Genomic DNA, 6,000 nt, shown 5'->3' with positions numbered 1-6,000 from the left:
AAGTAACTAACATTCTCCAGAGGACTTTAACAGTTCTTGGAGTCTCACTGTATAATATTAAAAAATTCCAGGGTATATTCCAAAATGACTCAATATACAAAGAACCAGAAAAATGTGCCCAATTCATAAGGCAAAAGACAATCAACAGATGAAAAGTCTGAGATAACCCAGATCAAGAGCAAAATTTTTCTGTAAATAGGCAGATGGGAGGAGAACATTTTATAGTATATGGGACATATGGTCTCTGTCACAATGACTCGATTCTGTCATTGTAGTACAAAAATGTCACAGACAATATGTAAATAAATAATCATGGCTGTGTTTCAATAAACTTTTATTTATGGAAACCAAAACTTGAATTTCACGCATCACAAAATGTTATTCTTCTTTTGATTTGGCCCAACTATTATAACTGTGGAAACAAAACAATTATTTGCTCATGAACTGTACAAAAGCAGACAGAAGGTTAGATTTGGCTCATACGATTGCTAACTCCTGACTTAAATGTTGGAAATATCACACAAAGACTTGAAACCAGCTATTAGGATCCTACTCCATGAGGCAAAGGTAAACACTCTTGAAATGAATGGAAAGATAGAAGTTCTTGTCTGAAAAATAGAAATTATCAAAAATAACAAAATGGAAATTTTAAAACACAAAGTTTTGCTTGGACCCAGAAGAGGAAAGATAGAACAGAACTTATAAACATTGTAGGAGAATAAATGATTATTTGCATATGACACAAGTTTTAGAGTGGTTTTATAAGGTAGCAACCTTGTGGCAATCAAAAACTTATAAGTAGACATTTATATTGATTCCAATTTTTTGTTATTACAAATAATTTCACAATTAATATCCATCCTTTTCTCAAACCTTGAAATTTTCGGCCAGAAAAAAAATATTTAGAAGTATTGATAGATTAATTTTGGAGAGGTGTGGTGCTGGGGATTGACCCTGAGTGATTTACAACTGAGCTACATCCTCAGGCCTTTTTATTTTTTGAGACAAGGTCTCACTAAGTTGCTTAAGGCTTTCATAAATTGGTGAGACTGACCTCAAACTTGCAATCCTCTCCTGCCTCAGCCTTCTGAGTCACTGGGATTAAGGCATGTGCCACTGGACCTGGTTGATAGATAAAATTTTGAAGCTACATACAACATGTTGTTGTGGTAAATATTAATATCAATATTTGTTGAGCATCTTCTATATTTCAGATTCTTATATATGTGTCAAGAACTGGAAAGGGTGAAAAAGAACTGAAAAGGGCCCAAGATTTTACCCTACCTGCAAGCTAGCAAGTTGTTCTGCCACAATTTCGTAGAGACATGGGTAAGAGTACTTTGTTACTGATGATACAACAAATGGCATGAGTTTGTTTGCATTAGTTCTCAAGGCCCCCAGGTCCCACAGGGATATCACATATTGGCCCAGAGGGGTCAATGTACTTGCAGTGGGTTGTGTTTTAGGAGGGAATTCCTGAACTTAGAGAACCTAAACCTTTAATAATTGATAATAAGCCTGCCCCTCCTTTGCCCCAGAGGGAGACACTAGTTATCTACTACAGAAGATTGTATAAGAAACAAAAGATTGTTCAGAAAAAATGGCATCAATGACTTTTCTCCCAAGTTTATAAAAATGAGAGAGATTTACAGATAATTATCTTCAAATGATATTTATTAATTTACTTAATCTTTTCTATTTTAAAAATATGGAAAGAAAATCACTGTGAGTTTAAGTAACTTTACTTGCATATGATCATACAGCAAATAGAATCAGGTATATGGGTTAATTTTCCAGGACAAATACAGCTTTCTGTATATTAAATAGTCTTTAATACTGCAATTATAGAAAAAGTAAATACAAACTTGATCTTTATTATAAAATACTAGTCCTTTTGAATTTATTAAGCTGTTCAGTTTATATAAGAAGAAAAAATGTATTGTGGTAGCACTGCAGCTAGAAAGAATGTTTTCCATGAACAGTTATTTTAAGAAGCCAGGATGCTTTCCAGGAAGAGAGTGTATGGGGGTTGAAAATGAAACCAGCCAAGCTGTCAAAGGTTTCAAGAGATGATACTTCAGAGCTAATGCAGAAATTTTATTTTATTGTCAATTTGATTGATTTACTATCTTTCTGGGTCTTCTGTACTGACAGTTATATGGAAGCAACAGAGAAAGTACTATGGATATGGATTCTTCTATTTGTTGAGGGCCAGAAGAAAAACAATTCTACTTCATAAAACAATCTTATTAAATAAGTTTATTTTTTTACCATCTAATAATTATTTCACCAAGATTTCCAACTTCTATCTTGAGCTCAATTGACATGTTTTAGTGAAATATACTTAATATTCATTTTCTGTAGAAAGGTTACTACTATTGTAACAATAAAGTACCATCTGTATTTAAATAAAATCGAGATCTATAAAGGAATCAGAGAACCTTTGTAATTAAAGGAACAGATCCTGAAAAATAAGAGTTATAAACTAATTTTTTCTAATTCAATGTATGGGGGGAGTATTATGGTTAAGATATGAGTGTCTCCCAAAAGCTCATGTATGAGAAATGGCAAGAAATTTTAGAGGTGAAATGATTGGGTTATGAAAGTTTTAGCCTATTCAGTGCATTAATCCAAGTGAATGGATTAATGGGATGGTAAATGTAGGCAGGTAGGGTGTGGCTGGAGGAGAGTCATTGGGCATGTACTTTTGGTGTATATATTTTATTAGTGGTGATCTCTCTCTCTCTCTCTCTCTCTCTCTCTCTCTCTCTCTCTCTCTCTCTCTCTCTCCTGTTGGCTGTGTCCTGAGCCACTTTCTTCAACTACACTCTTCTGCAATGCTGTTACACTTTGGGCCCAGAGCAATGGAGCCTGTCATCTATGGACTGAGACCTCTGAAGTATAAGCCCCCAAATAAACTTTTCCTCCTCTAACTGTTCTTGTCAGGTCTTTTGATCATCGGGGGCGAGGGGGGCGAGGGGGGCGGGGTTTGATTTCCACTTTTTTCACTCTCCTGAAGTTTCCTACACTTCTGATGAGACACATTCTTGTCATACTGACCTATAACAGCTTAGTTATCTCAGAGCTCATGTCTTTTGAAGGGCTGGATTAATCTTTGATTACTATAATAAGAAACTCTCTTAGGATTTTAGGGATATTGATCTCATTGCATTTCTCATATTTAACTTATCAAGTCAGTTATTTAAGATATGTATGAATGTGCAAATGAAAAGCATATGTTTTTTAGAGAGAGTGATTTTTTTCACAAATGCACAGAAGAAATAGTGTTATAACCCTTTTTTCTTCCAAAAACAAAATTATTTCATTCCAGCCATCTGATTTATTGATTCATGGAATTCAAGAACATATTAAACATTGAACAATGCCACTGAGTCTCAGGAAAAAATGAACCAACATCCTGACTGCAGCTATGATAACATTTTACTCAGACACTGAATTCTAAACAACCACTTTATAAATATTTTTACAAATCTGTTTACACATATTGTGTAGGTTTTCTTGGCCAAAATCATGTGCAAAAGATTTAAGATGTTCTAAAGACATACACATACAACTGTAGTGAAATAGAAATCCCTAAGTCACCATGCAGAGGGGACAAAGGATTCAAGGAAAAGGACCCTCAATAATAACCTCTATAGAATTTCTATAGTCTCCTTTGCCTTTATCCTGATTGCTCTATAAAAAGTTACAAAATACTGTGATGTTTTATTCCCACACATTTTCCCATCTACCTTTTTTTCTGGTCCACATATATCCCATAGACAGGATGACCATACATCCTGGTTTCCCCAGAATATTTCCAGTTTATGCTTTTTGTTTTGGTTTAATTATTAATAGTGCCTCCTTTTTCCTTTCAAAAAGGCAAATAATAAACATTAGGGGAAATTGATTAACTTGAAAACAAACAATAGACAAAATCAATAACACAAAAAGCTGTTTTAAAAAAAATCAATAACATTGATAAACTTCTAGCCAGACTACCAAGGAGGGAAAAGGGAGAAGCCAAATATAACTGATATTAAAAATGATAGAGGAGCTATCATGACCAATCCTCAGAGAGATTAAAAGGATAATAAGGTTATATTATGAATAACTCTATGCCCATAAATTAAATAGCTTAAAGTGGACCAATTTTTTTAAATTTAATTGATTTTATTTTTTTTAAATACATGACAGCAGAATGCATTACAATTCTTATTACACATAGAGAGCACAATTTTTCATATCTTTGTATATAAAGTATGTTCACGCCAATTCATGCCTTTATACATGTACTTTTTTTGCATTACAATTCTTATTACACATATATACCACAATTTTTCATATCTCTGTTTGTATATAAAGTATGTTGACACCCAATTCGTGTCTTCATAGCTGTACTGTGGTAATGATGTCCATCTCATTCCACCATCCTTGCTAATCTCCTGCCCCCTCCCTTTCCCTCCCACCCATCTCCCTATCTAGAATTCATCTATTGCTCCCATGCTCTCCCTCCTTACCCTACTATGTGACAGCCTCCTAATATCAGAGAAAACATTTGGCATTTGTTTTTTTGTGGATTGACTAACTTCACTTAGCATTATCTTCTCCAACTCCATCCATTTACCTGCAAATGCCATGATTTTATTCTTTTTTATTGCTGAGTAAAGTTCCATTGTGTATATATGCCACATTTTTTAATCCATTCATCTACTGAAGGGCATCTAGGTTGGCTCCACAGTTTAGCTATTGTGAATTGTGCTGCTATAAACACTGATGTGGCTGTGTCCCTGTAGTATGCTGTTTTTAAGTCCTTTGTGTATAGTCTGGGGAGAGGGATAGCTGGGTCAAATGGTGGTTCCATTCCCAGATTTCCAAGGAATCTCCATACTGCTTTCCATATTGGCTGCACCAATTTGCAGTCCCACCAGCAATGTATGAGTGTACCATTTTCCCCACATCCTTTCCAACACTTATTATTGTTTGGTGGACCAATTCTTAAAAGATAAAAACTACCTAAACTCACTAAAAACAAAATAACAAATCATTTATAGTCCTATAAATATTAAAGATATCAAATGTATAGCTTAAAACCTTTCAACAAAGAAAATTCTAGGCCTATATGTTTTAATGACAAATTCTAGAAGAACTTTAAGGGTGAAATTTAAAAGCTCTATACATCCTCTTTCAGAAAATATGAGAAGAAGAACACTTTCCAATGCGTTTTATGAGACTAGCATTATCCTAACACTAAAACTAAACAGTATTATAATAAAAAAATAAAGTCTAAATTCTTCCACAAACATACACACAATTATTCCTTTTAAACTATTAGTAAAATAAGAATATATAAAAAGGAAAATACAGAATCATTAAGTGGTGTTTATTCCAGACATGCCAAGTTGATTGAATTTTTGAAAAACCCATTTAATTCACCAGATTATCAGACTAAAGAAAAAATAAAACATGATTATCTTCATACTATTCAACAAATTAAAATGTTTTCACAATAAACACTCTTAACAAATTAGGAACTGAAGGAAATTGTCTTAAACTGATAAAGTACAAGTATAAAAATCTACAACTAACATCATACTTAATGGAAACAGGACAAAGATATTATCTTTTTACCACTGCTATTCAACACTGTGAAAGTACCACAGTGCAACACGTGAGAAAAATAGAATCATTAAGAATGGGAGGGGAGGATCTTTATTTGCAGATGACAGGATTGTATATGGAGAAAATCCCAAAGAATATACAAGCAAAAGTCCCCAGAACTCACAAGGGAGTTTAGCAAGGTCACAGGATAAGTGATCAAAATACAATAGTCAATTATATTTCTATATGCTAGCAACAAATAATCAAATTTGAAATTTAGCAAAAACTACTTATATCTATAGTTTAGATATATGTAAGAATATATCATATATGTTGAAAACCATAAAACACTCAAAGAAATCAAACAAGACCTAAGTAACTGGAGAGCTCTATCGTGTT

Source organism: Marmota flaviventris, chromosome 11, assembly GCF_047511675.1.
Source record: "Marmota flaviventris isolate mMarFla1 chromosome 11, mMarFla1.hap1, whole genome shotgun sequence".
Classification (NCBI taxonomy): Eukaryota; Metazoa; Chordata; class Mammalia; order Rodentia; family Sciuridae; genus Marmota; species Marmota flaviventris.
This window is presented reverse-complemented; position numbering follows the sequence as displayed.